The sequence below is a fragment of the Lepeophtheirus salmonis genome, chromosome 10, assembly GCF_016086655.4.
Source record: "Lepeophtheirus salmonis chromosome 10, UVic_Lsal_1.4, whole genome shotgun sequence".
NCBI lineage: Eukaryota > Metazoa > Arthropoda > Copepoda > Siphonostomatoida > Caligidae > Lepeophtheirus > Lepeophtheirus salmonis.
The window spans coordinates 17296934-17314771 of NC_052140.2; the positions used below are offsets into that span (position 1 = coordinate 17296934).

The 17838-nt window shown below is 30.0% G+C and overlaps 1 protein-coding gene across 1 annotated transcript in view; it reads left to right on the top strand.

Annotated features, from left to right (window-relative positions):
* The first annotated feature begins 10102 nt into the window (after positions 1–10102).
* Positions 10103–17838, top strand: part of LOC121125558 (protein amalgam) — a 64577-nt gene continuing 56841 nt past the window's right edge. The window contains exon 1 of the mRNA XM_040720755.2: positions 10103–10255. The gene's annotated coding sequence lies outside the window, so the exon portion shown is untranslated. The remainder of the gene's footprint in view (positions 10256–17838) is intronic.

The following is a 17838-nucleotide window of genomic DNA, read 5'->3' on the forward strand; positions in this document are numbered from 1 at the left end:
TTTTAATATGCCACAATGGGCCAGGCAGTATCTTAGTCTTTAGAGTACTCCTTGGCCAAAAGTTTACGATACACAATGGTTGCTAAACCTAACTTCATATAAAATAAGTTGGACTTTCTCATTTCAATAATATTAAATGTCAGTATTCGTCTTTCACACACTCGTGATTACTTTTTACTTACAAGCTATTCGATATAAAGGGAGCGGGGATCAAATTGTCGCCTAATTTAAACCTTGATAACTTGAAGACGACATTATCAAATAAAAACCGGTTACCAAATAGGAAAGCTATTCACGTCAGCAGACGATCCGTAGTTCAGTTAGCATCATGCCATCATCATATGAGGAGATGAAGAGCTATAAGTGGAACGATGAGCTTTCGTCGAGGTCCGTCGTAGTCATGGCATTGGTTAATAATGGAGGTGAAATCTCCAATTCAACGATTGCTTTAACCTTAGGAGTGAATTTACGGACTGTTCAGCGTATCCGTAAGAAGCTATAGGACACCTTGGATGTTGATGCTACCATAAAGAGGGCACCTAAGGAGGAGGGTGCCGACAGGAAGGTCAGGGACAACGACTTTGTCGACAAGGTGAAGAAGATGGCTGAGGATTACTCTACCAGGTCCATGAAGGCCGAAGACAGGCCCTGGGTGTGGCAATTGGACTCAGCACCCTGCCATGTGTCTAAAATCTCCATGCAGTGGTTAACCGGGAACTGCTATGACGTCGTAACCAAGGATTTGTGGCCTCCTAACTCTCCCCACCTTAATCCTTTGGACTATTTTGTCTGGGGCTATGTCGAGAAACATACCAACAGACGTCCCCATAGCACCAAGGCCAGCCCGATGAACTCCATCAAGGAGGCATTCGGCAACATGGACTATGAGATGGTCAGAAGAGCCTGCGGCCTGTTCAGAGGCCGTATTGAGGCTGTTATTGATGCCAAAGGTGATTATATCGAATGAATGGCTATTCTATACCTATATGCTCGTCATAGTTTTGATTTTCAATAAAAAAGTTAAAATGTATATTTTGTATTGTTTTTTGGAGAAAAATATTTTGGCAACAATTTGATCCCCGCTCCCTTTATCTTCAAGAATGAAAGGATAATGACATTCATCCATAAACATTTACTCTTTCGTAATAAAATTACTTGAACTATGAATATGAGTTCATGAGAAATAGCCAATGCTGAGCAAAATGTTTGGATAAATAAATATTTTGAGATTTGAAAAAGAAAACAATAGTTTCATGTGTTTTTTTTTTTTGTAGATAATTGCCAAATCATTATATGATATCGTATCCCTCTAATAAAAAAAATATAGAATCTCTCGTTTACCTCAGTATAATACTGAATATAATTAATGTTTTTAGTCTAATGGCTTAAAAAAATTCCTCTACGCCTGCATTGCAATTAATGGGATCTGCATCTACCCATCGTTCGAGGTATCTCATATTTTATTCAATTTGGATATATTTGCAATACGTTTCTGATCCTTTCTTCAAGTCCAACAAGGAATTACCTTATAACGACCCAAAAAATAACCAGAGTTCCTTTTTTGTTTTTCATGCACTAATGATTATTTTAAATAAAGGATAAAACAATAATGATATTGTGTTTTTATACCTATCTAGGTAAATAAGTATATTATACACCTGGAAGCTTATAAAAATTATCCTTACGCCTAAGAGTCTTCATTTTATCACCAATACTTTTGATTACTTTCCTAAAACATAGAATTAGATTAAATGCAATTGTTTAAAGAAATTAAAATTCCTTTCTTAGTATTTATTTCTAAATTTACCAGTTTTTAATTGAGGTTGAGTGCATTCAATTTATTATTTTGTTAAAAAATAGTTTGTTATTGTTTTCTGGGATTATTCTTTCTGTTAATTTGAGGACTAACATATTTAACAGTTACTAAAAAAATATAATGTTTATTTGTGTTCGCGTAATGAAATTCCTCCTAACAAATTATATTTTCTATATATCTACACCTATAAACGTAGAAGATAGATAAAATAAAACATTTTTACTGTTATTGTATTTAATACACGCAACCTCATCCAAAATTATTGGTACATCTTTTTTTCCTATATTTATCATTCATTTATAATTTTATATACATATATATTTCATCAAAAATTAAGATTTCAGGTTAAAACTAAAATAATAACCGTTTACATCTTTTTAAAAATACTAAGCTCATGTTATTAAGATTAATTTAGAATAAAGACTTACTGTTTTTGGATGTCTGAGAATCATATTAGTATTTTTAGAATTTTAATTGTAATTTAAAATCGGGTAAAATGTGAAATGATAGACAAATTTAATGTTGTAATTTTGATAATCGTTCAAGTGTTTACCAGAATAAGTTTTATTTTATAGTGAGTTCAAAATATTTTAGAGCATAAAAAACAATTTTTTTAATTTTGTTGTATGTAATTAACCAATTCAAAATGGAGATATTAAAATTAATCAAAACATTTAATTTTATAACAATTCACCCTGTTAATTGTGCTTATTAATAAACATAATTTTGACTTTTCAATGGTCATTATGCTTTAATCTTTTTTAAGCATTGCAAATCAATTTTATTTGAACTTTATTAGGAAAGTTCTATCACTGAACTAAACTGTCATTTCATTTTATCTAATCAAAGTACTAATTTTTTATTACATTTTTTTATGAAAAAACTAAATATTTCGATTTTGGGTTTTTTATAGGGTTGGTTTTATAATTTATAGGCTTCCGAGCTTGTATATTTTTTCAGGTTCTGTTCAAATTTTATTTTGTTCCGCGTTTTTGTTCATCTAATATTTCTGTTCTGTTCCACGTTCCAACCATAAAGTCGTACTATATACACAAATCCCCACTTCCACTTGATAGTGTCAGGGAAAATTTTATTTGAAAACAAGTCTTCAAAAAAATTTGGTGAATATTAGCATTCAAATTAGCTACAGTTGACTAATATATTTTCTTCATTGTCGAGATAGAGGCCAAAGGACTAAGTATAACTGATTTTTTTACCTCCAGCACATCTACAAGACATGAAAAAACTAGACTGTGAACTAACTATGAAACTCTAGACACGACCTGTACCTTGTCTACGCGGTCAATGAGGTTACACCAGTTAACCAGACAAAGTTTCCAGCCTCCGCAATGATTCTAAGATGCTAGATAAACTACTTATCTTCAGTATCTTCAATCATGATCCCATTTAAACCTCTTGTGCCAGTCAAGAGTTTTCCTTTCATTCATCTTCCAGTCTCTTCCTTTTTTAACTGCTGTCGAGTAAAGTATAAGAGGCGTTCCGTTCCTTCTTCGTTCCCTTCAAACGGGTCAGGAGGTCTATCAGGCGTGCGCTCAGACATACTTGTTGACATTTAATAAAAAGAACATCAATATCAAATGAACTTCTTCTCTGACGTTTTAAAGGACGAATAATGAGATGTAATATATCAAAACTGTCTATTTAGACGAAAATGATAACTAAACAATGTCCTCACGATCCCGACAAAAAGACAAAGTGAGTCCTTAGAAACTCATTATCACAAAGGCAATTCATGTAAAAATGACTTAAAACCACTTAAATAAAAATATTAAACACAGCTATGAAGCTTAAATGACTGCACGCGGCAAGACACAAAACTCACCTCATAAAGTGCATTTAGTTCATGCATTCAAAAAGAAAAAAAATTGTCATGTTTAAAGTAATAATTAAACATCTTTATCTAACTTAAAAGTTTTACTTATGTTAATTAATAATTCTTATTTTTAATTGTATATAAATTACATCTTTGATTTATCAGTTTTGAGCGTTTTTCGATAGATGTCTTTGATTCTTATAGGTTAAGTGTACGCTTTAAGTAAGTTCATTTAAAGGCCAATCATGATTATAGACCCAAAATATGATTTAAGAGCAAAACCACTGTTTTTATGGACTTCGTTGACGATGATTTATGCAGGCCAATCATCGAAAATGTCAATAAAATAATGAAAATGGTCGAGTTGGACCAGTATGCGAGCACTTATTCGATCGCCCTCGAATAGAAGGTTAGCCAGAAACTGTTTGGAACAATTTTCTCGAGAAGACGATCAATGAACCGGGGATAAATAAATTGTCAATAAGTAACCTTTTCAATCCAATTGATGTTTGAGAAACGTCACAAAATCAATCCATTTTTGAAGTGTTGGTTGACTGGCGTCACATAAGAGAACAACAGACGAAAAAAGTCGTGGTCAAGTCAAGTTGAAGCGGCTAAAACGATCAGCAAGTCTGGATTATCGCCAAAAATATAATTATTTGTTTTTATTGGGATTGGAAAGGAATAATCAACTTTGAAGCTACTCCCCTGCGGTATACACTTAATTTGGACTTATAAGGTCAACAATTGACACGCAGGCAATTCACTAGAGCTAGCCAGAATTAGCCAATATAATGGATGTTGTATTTTAATAAGACCAAGACATGCCACATAATCCCATAACAACGCGCAAGAACTTCTAGGAGCTTTGATAGGAGGTTATATTGCACCTGCCGTATAGTCCATACCTGACAGCAAGCCATTATCACCTTTTCAAGCATTTATAAAATTTCCTTGATATGAAAAAAAAATAGTCTCAAGAGAGGCTATTGAAAATGAGCTGGTTAAGCTTTTTACCTATAGAGATGAAGAATTCTTCAATGACAGAATTATAAAATTGCCCTTAAAATGGACAAAAGTTATCCAACAAAACAGCGTATATTTGATCTAAATCGGATAATCATAACAATACTAACTTTATTTTCAAAATAAAGGTAAATGTTATAATGTTCTGAACTTGACCTATTATTTTGTCTCCTTGTTTATTTTCTCTTTTATCCTCTCAGTGTGATTTATATAAAAAAAAGGGGTATCGTCTAATTAGACTTTCATTCCGTGACACTAACACAGCTCTAATAATCCCAATTTGTTTCTCATTCTAAGTATATAGTTTTTCTTCTTCTGTCATTTTTCTTATTGTATTACTAATTTACTCAATAAAGATCAAATTTGAGCTTTCATCTTTATTTTGCCTTCCTTTACAGGCTTAAATATCTTTAAATCATCTAAATATTTTGTCATTATTATTATTTTTCTATATTAATTAAACTGATAGAAGATTGAATTTTAATCACCACACTGATAGATATCTATGATGATGTTTATATTATATTGTACAACTTTGCCAAATAATTTGGACACTTCCTTATTATTTGGGTTCAGGGCGGACAAAACCATACAGGGTGTCAAAAATTTGAACCAATGCATTCTTACATTCCACTTTACATATTTATCCACTTATAGAAATGGTATTGAGACATTATTCCATTTTTAAACATTAAAACAACATGACACTTTTCCAACTGTTTACGAGAGCTGGAATGGTACAAAAAACCAGCTTTGGTTTGAACCGAGTTACACCCTTCACAGTACGTGGTTTGGTACGGTATTAAAGTAAAGTTTATTTTTAATAGAAGTATTGTTATTTTTTAAGTTCCTTCGATATTTTATTCTTAAATTATTCTTTTTCTGATCAATTAAATTATTCCTAAGAAGAGTTCACTTCTCTAAAAAACAAAGGTTGATATATTATATAAATAGGATATATTATTCATAAATTTATACATTTTTTGGAAACATATGAGCTTGTCTACATTTTCCGGTAATAAGCAAGACCGATAAGCAGTCACAATACCGCAAGCTATCAAAAAGTTGTTTCCATTGATACATATGTCCATGTACTTGTGAAGTATCGTAAATCTAACATGGAAACATTTGGAAATTTAACTAATATAGTTCCACCATCCTACTGGGTTTTCGTCAACATAGATGAATTTTATCGTATTGTAAGTCATTAACTCTATTTCAACTTTTATGAATAATGGCTTATTTCATTTGAGTCAGAATAACAGGTATCACATTAATATTGAAAGATTAGTAATAGGTAATTCAGACGCAAAACATATGTTCAATTTTTGTAAAAAAAATAACCAACATAATTGCTCCGGTTTATATATTTATGTACTCCTATGTTATGGATCATATATAAACCAAATAAATAATGATAAAAAAAAATGACTAAAATTTTATAATATCAAAATATTAAATTTGTGATAATATAATAATTATATAAACGTATCCCCCCGAATAAAAACTTAACGAACCGAACTGTGGTACAACCCTGTACTGTACCAGCCAAACAATTTACATACCATCTTATTAGAAAGAGCGATGTGAATTTTCCTGTAACCCTTGATTAGGACTGATGACTGCAGTTCTGTCCAGTTCAGTGTTGGTCCGGTCCTGTCCAGTCCTGTGTATCAGTCCTAAATAGGGATAAAGTTCGTTTCTTGACGATAGCAATCAACTTTCTTTTTTTTTTTTTTTAAATCAGTTTTAGTAATGACAGTCAAAAGGACTGATGGTACCGAGGACCGGTCGGGAAGACTTATATTACCCGTCCCAGACTGGACTGGAACGAATAAATCAATTGTTAAGAAAATGATGAAAAATACTATCTACTATTTTATGTTCATCTTTTAAGTCCTATCAATATTAATGATGGAAATTTTTGTCATTGTCATGGTCCACAAACGTACCATACTTATCCACTTTTTGATTGAGGTTAGGGGAATGAGTAAAAAATGGGTAAATGCCAAATTATGTTCAGGTAGCAATTAGAAAAAGAGTGCAATCTTCAAATTTCAGTTTAGTTTAACTTAGGAGGATGCCCACATAAATGTTTGGTTTCTTTAATTTAACAAACAGTCATATTTTGTACAACTCTCGAAATTGTTCATTACCGTTTATTGCAGAAGTACTCTAAGTAAATGGGAAATAAAATTATATTTACACCATTTATATAATACACATCCTTTTTGCACCCTACATTGTCATTTTATAATCAAAGTTATGGGTTGGAGAATCCGTTGGTTAAAGGCTTAATTATATTTAAGTTGCAAACAGAAAAATTAATGGATCCTTCAATTTCATACTTTTTAAACCGTCAAACAATTTTGTATAATTTTTTGGTTTCTTTTCTTTTCACTTATTGGCTGTTCATATTTTATACACTTCTGGATATTGTTAATTGTTATGTTGTTGTTTATTGCAGAGGTACTCAAAGTAAAGGGGGAATAACATGCTATGTACAACATTAATGTTATTTATTAGGGTGGTTTGTTTTTCAACTTATTTCGAATTTCGATAATGGATAGTTTGGAAAAGTTTTTATGCGGTAAAAAAAAAACCTATGCAAAAAAAATTTTTTCCTTCGATGTTATCTTTAAGTAGCAAATCTAGTTCAAAGTTTGAAAGAAGACATAAGCTCTCTATTTACTCAATTAAGATTTAAATACAGCTTTAATCATTATTTTACAATTATTCATAATGATAGCCATTATTTTTAGCAAATAACATTTTTTAACTAAAATTTTTATCAACAGATAATCTGTGGACCAAAAAGAGAGACTAACATTAGAAAACTTTGACCTTTCCTCACTAAAAATTAAAAAAAAAAAAAGGATGCACAATATACGTAGATCATCAAATTTTCCAAATTTTTTTCTCTTTTTTTCTGTTCCATAGGACAATTTTAAATAATACAATTTTGTGTATACTTTTTAACATTAAAAATATACTTACCAAAATTTTAAATACAAAATAACTAAAAAAATCTTCATAGTATATATATTCAATAAGGAAAAAGCTTTTTTTTTTTCCTTATTTGATCGAGATATGTGACCTTAATATGAAGCTATAGGTGGTAATGGACCAGTCCTAGAACTGATCACCTTATCAGTCTTCCTCCCCTATCCTCTTTCATTCTCCTCTTTTTTTTTTTTTGTCTTATGTATTTTAGCGTTCAACGATTCTAAGGGCCGATAAGTCGATCTTTCGGTCCTACAATTCTAGCTGTCTTTATCACCCATGGCCAGGATTGAGAAATAGAAAATACGAAGATAATAATAAATGATAACTTTAACGTATAATAATAAGTTCTACCTACACTCCTTCTATTTTAACCTTCAGCTATTTTGTCTCTTGAAAGATGTTAACAGCTGAAACGACATGTTTACGCTAATTTAGCTTTTTTTAATTCTATAAAAGACCGATAAGGATAGGTCATAATACCAACAAATTTTATTAGGGTTGGACAGATAGGACTACAGTCTTTTTTTTTCTCGCTTGATCCAATATCATAAAATAATTTCGATATTTTTTTTCCCAAAATGTAAAAAAAATAAGTTAAACAAAGATATTTAAATTTGTCATTACATTTTTTGTTTCATAAAAGCATTTTATAAATAAACGTTATATAAATTTATTATAGGTTTCAACAAAATCTATGAAAACTATTTAATGCAAATTTCCCTAAAATGTCTTTCTAGTATCTTACTTCACTAAGGTAACAGTATTTGCCTTTTTTCATTATTTGATCAAGATATACTACCTTAAGATGACCTTATGCGGCAATGAAATATTACATGGGTAACATTTGGTTTTAAAACAATTGGACGAAACCATTTTTGCCAAAGAACAATTTGCCGAACGCACATTTAAAAGAAAAGTGATACTTGAAATGAAATAAGTGCTGTTGAAATGTTATACATGTCATAAAGATGAATTACTAAGTGTGATTTTCCAAAGTCAGTGTTTAATAACGTCAATTTATTTAATAAATGTAATTACAAATTTAAAAATATATACGACACTTCAAGTAATTATCCAATTTGGTTAATTTGTTGTGCGTATGATTGGAGCCAACTCTATGGAAAAGTTTAAGGCCTTTAACGATTTTAAATAAAGATTCGATATACGCACAAACGTTCATCATTCTGTGTTGTGTTTATTACCTTTATAATATTTATATAGCATTTAAACTAATTATCATATAATAAATATGCTTTTGGTTCAAAAAAGTGATGGATCAATCAAATTCTGTCAAAAACAAACACTGGGATCAATAACTATTGAATTGTACGTTCATTAAATTTATTTTAAAACAGTTTTGTTTTTGATTTTTTATTCACTTTTTTCATATTATAATCGTATATATTATTGTAAATACTCCTCGTTTTAAATTTTAATGTTTTTATATTAAGTATAAACTTCGGAATTCAAGGATCTTGTATTACTATTATTTCAAAGGAGGTCTGCATTGGAGGCAAAATCGATTAAATATTACTGATCTTCTTAACATCTTCGTTTTACTGTGCCGGTTGAATCATGCTCGTCTTCTTCAAATCTATTTATCATATTATTACTGTAAATAAAATATGATTCGCATTATTTTTTTTTTTTTTTTTTTTGTAAGATTTCATATATCATTTTATCTCTAAAGAACGAAATAAAACATAATTTAATTATAAGAAGACCATGCCTACTACAATTTTTTTAGGAATATTGTTTCAGTGCAGCCATTGTAATATCTAAAGCATCTCGTTCGCCCTTAATTGGGCTTGCTGATTGTTGATCTATCTGTTGCAATGAGTCATTTTTTCGGTGATATTTTCAGCTTTGGAGTTGGATGCTACTGATGCAATTTATTGTTTAATCTCCTGACTAAATAGAGCTTCGGAGACAGCTTCACTCTCGATAAAGGGAGATCTATATCTTTTGGGACTTCTGATGTAGTCTTAAAGGCCTTCTTTGGAGCTCTCCTGGACTATTTTTTTTAATTTCTTCCCAACTTCCTTTTCCAACTCGAACCAATGTGTCAAAGCTAGTCTTCTTTTGCATTTATTTATCAATATATAAAAAATATAATTTGTCAGCAAATTGTATTAGGTAAAATATCTTTTTATTTCAAATTATCCAATCACAGTAATGTTCATACCATATCACAACTTTTCCCCACAAGCCATAGTCGAAATTCGATCAAAGTTGACGAGCAAACCGACCTATTTTACATATCTTGTTCATAATCCTCCCCTCCCTCAGTACATTTCTTATAGTTATGTCGTCTTTTCTCTTAATGTTTTCCCCCTCTTGACTGTTTCCTTTGCTTACTCACTCTCCTTCCTTCTCCCCCCACCCCCTTTCTGCTCCTCGTATCCTTTTTCGCTGTTTTCTTGTTTGTAGTAATTTCAATCATAAATGTGATGTAGAACCAACAGCACTCACATGGTGTCCAGAAGCGTTTAACTCTTTTTATTATTATTATTTATTAGTGTTAACAAGTGTGGATGAGTGAGGCTATTTTACGTATATAAAAAACTGTTAAGGTACGTACATAGAGCTTTTTTTTTTAATACCCAAAATTGTTTAATTAAAATATACATATTATAATCCGATAGTTATAACGGTGGGGTGCATTCCTCAATTTTTTTTGCATATCTCATTTGCTTTAAATCTTCTGTTTTTTTCTTCCATATTTTGCATTTAAAAATCTTAGACAATTACCATTTATGCATCGTGTCATTCTCAGAAAATGTAGAAGTTGTTCATAATATCAAAAAACTTTGTTGGTGGACATTTTTGGGGGATATATGTGCCCAATTATCACAAAAGCAACATAAAACTATTTGTTTTATATTTAGTATTCTTCGACAATACAGGGTATGACAATGATGTCCAGAGTTTTTGATATATCAACATTAATATAAAAATGTTTACCACTTCAATTCAGTAGGTCCCACAAATGGGACCTACTGAATTTTGGCTTATTATGTAGTAAGTACTTGGTTTATTTTCACAAAATTATAACCACTAATTAGTAATAAGTGAAGTACAAAATTTTGACTTGGTATTTTGCATAATTTTGACAATAAATTTAATATAATTTGGATTATCCAATTGAGATGATTCCGCAGGGTGTTCTGGCTAATCTTCAGTTACATGGAAAAATGAATAAGTGCTCACATGCCGGTCCAATTCGATGATTTCTACTAATTTATTGTTATTTTTAATGTCATACTACCAGAACGGAATCATTAGAGCATTTCTGTTACATTCGAAACTCTGTTGGGTTCATAAACAGCACAAATTAATGACTGCTTCACCTTTAACCATACTTTCATTTTTTATGAAATGTATTAGTTGTGAAATATAACTTACAAAATACATCTAGGGAACAATGCCCAGACCGTTTTAATTCACCTTACATAAAATAATGAAAGATCCTGTTTATTTTCGGTTATTAACATAGTGGATCAGTTACAAAGTTATTTGAATTTAAAAATTAAACTTTTTTTACCTACAAATTAAAAACTTATACATTAAAGGCTTAAGATGTATTCAAACATAAAAATATGATTGGCAGAGACAATCATTAAGAATATATTTCATATACTCTCCATTGGCTTCAATAACGACCTCCATTCGGGTTTTGAAACGCAAGCGAGCCCTGGAAACTATTGTCTCATTTAAATTCTTGTAAATCACAATAATGACGTTCATCAGAAGCTTTTTGGTGAGGACCTCTGTTGACTTTTGAATCATGTTAGATCTAGACAAAGTTATCCATCAGATTCCGGTCAGGTGCACTAGGAGGGTAAATATTCTTATTATAGACACAGTCGTAGCAATGCTTCTGGAGCTAATTCTTTTCTATCAGCGCCTTTCTCAACTCAACAAGCATTCTTATGTTGAGCTTTGTCATCTTTGAGACCTAATATCTAGATCGTTGTTCACTAAAATTGTCACAACCGCGTACAAAAATATATTGGATAGTTATCCTCGGACCTCATCGACTTGATGTCCTGGGATGTTTTCTCTAACTTCTCTAGATCCAGTTTCGGTCTTTTCGACAGAGCTCTCCTGTCTCTCCAACGTTTTGGACATGATTACAGCGTAGATAATGGTCCTGAAGACGCCCAACTGCTTGGAGTGTAGGAATGAAAGTTCATAGATAACGTTCAAGTTTCATTTTCTCTACTTGTATGTAAGCCATAGAGCTTTGTTTTGTAAATAATTGTATATGCTTGAATCTTTCAAAATATGAATTGATTTTAATTAGTCAAATTTAATTAATTCTTGAATTAGTAAACGTTCAGATTTTAGTAAACCACCAGACCAGGTATATCTCTCAATATGTGCTTGGAATTGTATGATAAACGTATGCTACACAAAGAACGCAAGTCCCTACAAAAAGCATTATGGAAAATAGTCACAAAAGAAACCCAAAAATTTGTAAGTTGATAAAGAAATACACTATATATTTTTGTGTTGTCTAGGTAACACGGTTTTTATGGGGCAATTTTCATTATTTATATTATAATAGTTTTTTAATTGCGTTTTAAGCCTATTGTTGAAAAATTTCCATGATGAAATAAATCAATAATTAAAGAATAAACACTTAATCATTGCAATTCGAAGCAAATAATTCAATATTTTTATATTGAAATTGGAGTAACACAAATGCGAAAAATAATGGCATTGCATTGGAACATGAATCATCTTCAAAAATATTTATAATTTGTTTTAGCCCTAGTTTCATTTTGGGAAAATTGGATTTCGTCAAAGTGTCTTAGAACCTTGCAAATCAAGAAATGAAGTATACTGGATTGGAATAATTTATTCAATCAATTTTAGTACTTAATCTTGTAAGGAAAACAAAACAATTACTATAGAACATATCAAATATTTTTTTTCGTTTTTTTTTTACATTTTACGATCGATAAGTCGTTTATAGGAGGAAAAAAATCACAGAATCAAACAAAACTGATCTTTATTTAAATCCCATATTTCCAACTTAAAAATGTGAATGATATTGATTGCTATCATAAGCTCTCTGATATTTAAAAAATCAATTATTTACCTCTTTTGTGTGTACAAGAACTAATTTTTTGTCCATTATTAATGTAAACGATGTGGATAAAAATCTTCCGAAATAAGAAAATCTTCAGTTTACTCCAAAGTTATGTTTGTGAATATCAAAGTGGCACAGCAGAATCTTGAAATCAATGTATTATATAATATTGTCATAAATACTAGGTGTATTCAAGAAGTAAGATGACTTTTTATTTTTGGAAAAAAAATATCTATTGATTTAGAAATATTTATGATGTCACCTTCAAAATATAATACACTCAAGTATAATATAATTATGTCAACGATTTCTCCAATTCTCGAAGCAATTTTCTGTATAGCCTTGAGCTTTTCCAGTGATGCAGTTTTTATCTCCTCAAGCGTTGCAAATCTCCAACCTTTCATAGGTCTCTTCAGTTTTTGGAACAAGAAAACGAAAAGAATAATAATGGCTGAGGCATGATTGTGGTGTTGTTTTAGATCACTTCTCCAACACTTGTTTCATGCCCAAAACGTTAAAAAAAATTTCATCCGATATATTAATATCCTCAGCAACTTCTCTGATAGTTATTTAACGGTTTTCAAAAATTGTAAACATTTTTTTACTCAGAACAGTATCGCTGCATTCCATTGTCAACATTTCAATTGCTTTCTTTGATACATGTTTTTCAGTTGCAAAAAATCGCAGAACAAGCAAAATACTTGTAACTATTATGCCTCTCAAAAACTAACTTAATAGATTATATAGCTGAAACATTAAATATATGGCCGTGAAATATGTACTAATATAAAAAAAAATCAAGCATACCAAATGTTCGAAGTTTGTGAAATTTGAAAAGTCAACTTGTTTTTTAAACGCACCTCGTATATAGAGTTCAATAGCTCAGACTACAATGTTCATGTCTATGTGTCCGTGTCAGTTATACTTCTTATGTTTTAAAGGATTAAAAGAACACATAAGGAATTTATTGATATTATTTGAAGGGTCTTATTGGGACTAAATTTTTAAGGGAAAGACGAACAAAACTTCTCACCCAAATGTGGATACTCTCATGGCTGTGATCACGGAGGAGTTGAACAACTTGTCCTCGAACTTCATCACGGTCAGTTGTGCTCCTGTCCGTTGCTGTATTGATTCATCATTCAGAATTGAGAGGGGCATATGGAAAAAAAGTGTCGAACATTGTTAAATACAAGCATTAGTAACCAAAGTTTGCTATTAAAAGCAACAGAAAATAAAAATATGTGAAATTGACAACGGCTTTTAAAATTTTTCTATCTTTTTAGGCCTAACCTTATAAACGAAAAACAATATTGTGTAAACTCACAGCATACTTTGCTCTATAACTTGAGTTTAATAAAAGATATTATCTTTACGCGTCCTACATTTTTATATTGTTGACAATCTTAAGAGTGTATTTTTTTTATTTTCCTTATGTGTTATCATTATTATTTAATTCTTGAAATGAAGACATATAATTATAAAGTAATCACTAAAGTCTGTGCATTTAAAAGACAGAGAGTTATATTAATGTTGGGTTTTTAAGTTTTAAGAATAATACCTCGTTGGACTCAGAGTAGAATTCAGAATTAATATCAGTAAATTCCTGCCTACGTCTTTTTCTAGATTCGACTAGAAATTTGTGTAAATATACTTTACCTCAAAGGTACTTGCAGCTAATCTATTAGAACGCAATAAAAGGGAAGCTCATCTTCTTGCAAACATTATTTCAATTGTTATTGTCATATGTCATTTTTTGTTAACTTTTGTTTTTATACCGAAACAGATTATATTTTTCGTAACTGTTTTCATAACATAAACAGAAAATGATGTTTAGGAAGTTTTTCTATCTATAATTGAGATACTATTTAAATTTCAAGTTTTTGTAATTGTGTTACATATTAAATGTCAAAAAAAAATTAATATAATATATTTTTTAAATTCATGGCAGAAAAAATTTATCCTCAAAAATATTACAAATGTAGAAATGATATTTAAAAATAAACTAATAAGTGCATAAAATACTATTTATATAAAAAAAATCTTTTAAGTATTCATAAATACTATAAGTGTATCAATCGATCTAATAATATTATTGGATATCATATTGATAAGATTAGTTTTGAAATTCTTGGTTTCTGCAGCTGGACAATTTTTTAGCATAAAAATTAAATGGGTGCGAATGCAAATATAAATTAATGGATCATTTAAAAAATGAAAATATGATAGTTTACTAATGACATTTTAGTGTTGCACATGTATTGTCACATCAAAACAGTATTCAAAACAAAAAAATCTTTTTTTCTTTTCTTGAAAAATTACAAATCTAATTTTAGAGATGTTCTTTGGAGAAAATCATCCCCTTCTTTATAAACATCGACAACATCTGGCAGTAACTTTTCCTAAAAACATAATCAATTTGTAACAAAAAACACAAAAATTTTAATTATTTAAAAAAAGAGAATATAATGATATTCTACTTGATACATTGACACAAAAAAAAATCTTCAAACCCAAAGGAAAACCATTGTCCCAAAGAGTTAAAACAGTCAAAACTTATGAAGTATACTAAAGAAAATAAACAATATTTTTATCTTATTTGTCTTTATAAATATACAAGCCTATATTTTATTTTTTTATAATATAGACTTCAAGTTAATTTTTCTATATATATAGGTTTCAATTTTTTTAATTATTATATTGGTTTCATGTTATTTTTGTATATGGGGATAAGTGGTAATATTTCTAATCTTTTAAAATATTCGAAAAAAACAAAACATTTTTGATGAATCATTACAAAGTTTGAAAAATTAGTTTGACATCTTTGTAGCTTTCTTTAATAAAATTGGCTTAAAAATAAGCGCAATGAGTTAGATTTAATATATCAGACACTGGCGTCCCCTAAGTTGGAAAGTGTAGTGTTCAGTTATAAATGAGTCCTTAGCCAACAAACCTATTTATCTTCAATAATGTATGTTGATAAAATAGGCATTTTGTTTAGGCAAAATGTTTAATAATTCATTGATTTTCTTGCACAATAGGTTTTCCTTGATTTCAATCTCTATATATTTCACGCAGTAAATTTTTCATTATTTATTAATTTTTAGGTTGGGAACAGTTATTTTCGTATTTTCCAGCCCTTTTATTTGGCTAAGTATATTTTTTTGGAATTGTAAAGGTGTAAGTTTACACTGCGAACGTTTTTACGAGTGGATTACACTCGTCCGGTTCAGATGTGAATTATAGTGCGTTGAGATGGAGGGGTCAATGAAAGTAATTCACCTTATTTTACATTTTTACTACCTGAAAGAGAAAAACATGATCAAGTAAACTTGAAATGTATACCCAGGCTAATATTCTTTTAGTTATTTTGTATTGCAGGATTATGGAATAAATTACAGTTTGATTTTGAAAATTTTTATTGAATTTTTAATTATACTAAGTGTAATATTGAACGAAATTTAAACAATTCAAAGTCTCCCAATCCGATATTTTGTTTAAATGGAGTACTAGAGAAAGAATTAATAATCAATTTAGATAAAACAAGGAAAAATTGGGAAGGCCAATATAATAAGCCAGTAATAGACTATTAATTTTTGAGAAGTCTAAGGTCAAAAGATTACAGAAAAGTCACAAATCGATTTTGATAATTTTTTAAGAAGTTTATATACGTTAAAAGTAGGAAGTTATAACATTGTGGTTAATTGAGGTTAAGGTGAAATGTTAAGGTCTCAATAAATGTTAACAACGCAAAATATGTCATGACTTTTGAACAAAATCAGATACATTTCACAAATGAATGTTAACTTTTAGGAAAAAAGATGCTAATTAGATGTTTGCCAGATGTTGGAGTTATACTGAATGTTTTTTCTAGTTGTATATTGTTTTGGTGGTTAAATTATACGTAAAAAAAAACCCAAAAAAGTATAAAAATAATGTGTTAATTCCAAATTATTTAGACCAGTTACAACCAAATTCCAAATTCAATAAAAAGTTCTGCAGAAGTTTCATAAAAATATTTTTCATGGATTTGCACAGGGATCACATTTGTGAATAAGAACATGGAAGACTATGTAAACACTGTCTCCAACATTAAAATAAAGTACAAGATGCTATTAATAGCTTCAAAAAAGGAAAAAACTGTATTTCTACGACTAAACACCCATAAGATTAAGTTACAAAAAATAAAACCTAAGGGATTACAAGGGTTATTTCGTGCAAAACGCAAATAGTATATTTAGAAAAATACTCCAGGGTGATATGAAAACATTTTAAATTCCCTTGATTTTGTATTTTTGGGTGAGTTTTTTTATGAATGATTTTTTGTAAAAATCCAGCCAAAAAAACTATTATAGTAGCTGACGTTTTTATTCATCAAAAAAAGTTAGCAAAAACAGCCTGGGCTAATCAATCCCCTTAAGTCCAAGAGATCTTGAGGTCTCACACCAAACTGTCCAGAGAAAGAACTTTGTTTGGGTGGCAAACCCACATTTGACACCAGAAATAAAACAAACACATCCTTTCCGTTGTAATATTCTTTTGCACTCTTTTTGACAACTTTGGTCCCCATACAACCTTGATAGCAACTACTTCGACTACACCTTATGTGTGCATGCAAATGGAATGTCCTGCAGTGTCCATCATCCAAATACCGAGGTCTCAACCCCACTGTCAGCCAGTACTGATACGCCACGACAGAGCACTACTTCTGCATCGGCTATCAGGCCTTTTGCCGAAATTTCAAAGTAATCGTTACATTAATAAATTAAAGGAGCTCAGAAATACATTTATTTATAGTATTAATTTTTAGAAATTATATTATTAATTAATAAATAATATCTTGTTGAAGGATAAAAATTCAAAGTTTTCAATTTAAAAGGACCACTCGGTATAACTCTTACGCCATTTTAACAATTATTTTTTTAATGTAAGGTGGATAACTGAACTTTATGGGGATTTTAGTTGTAGGAATACTTTTCTCCAAAGTGAAGTTATATGAGTATAACTACTTATAACATCATTGTACGGATGTTCATAAATCGGAAACTCACTTGATGT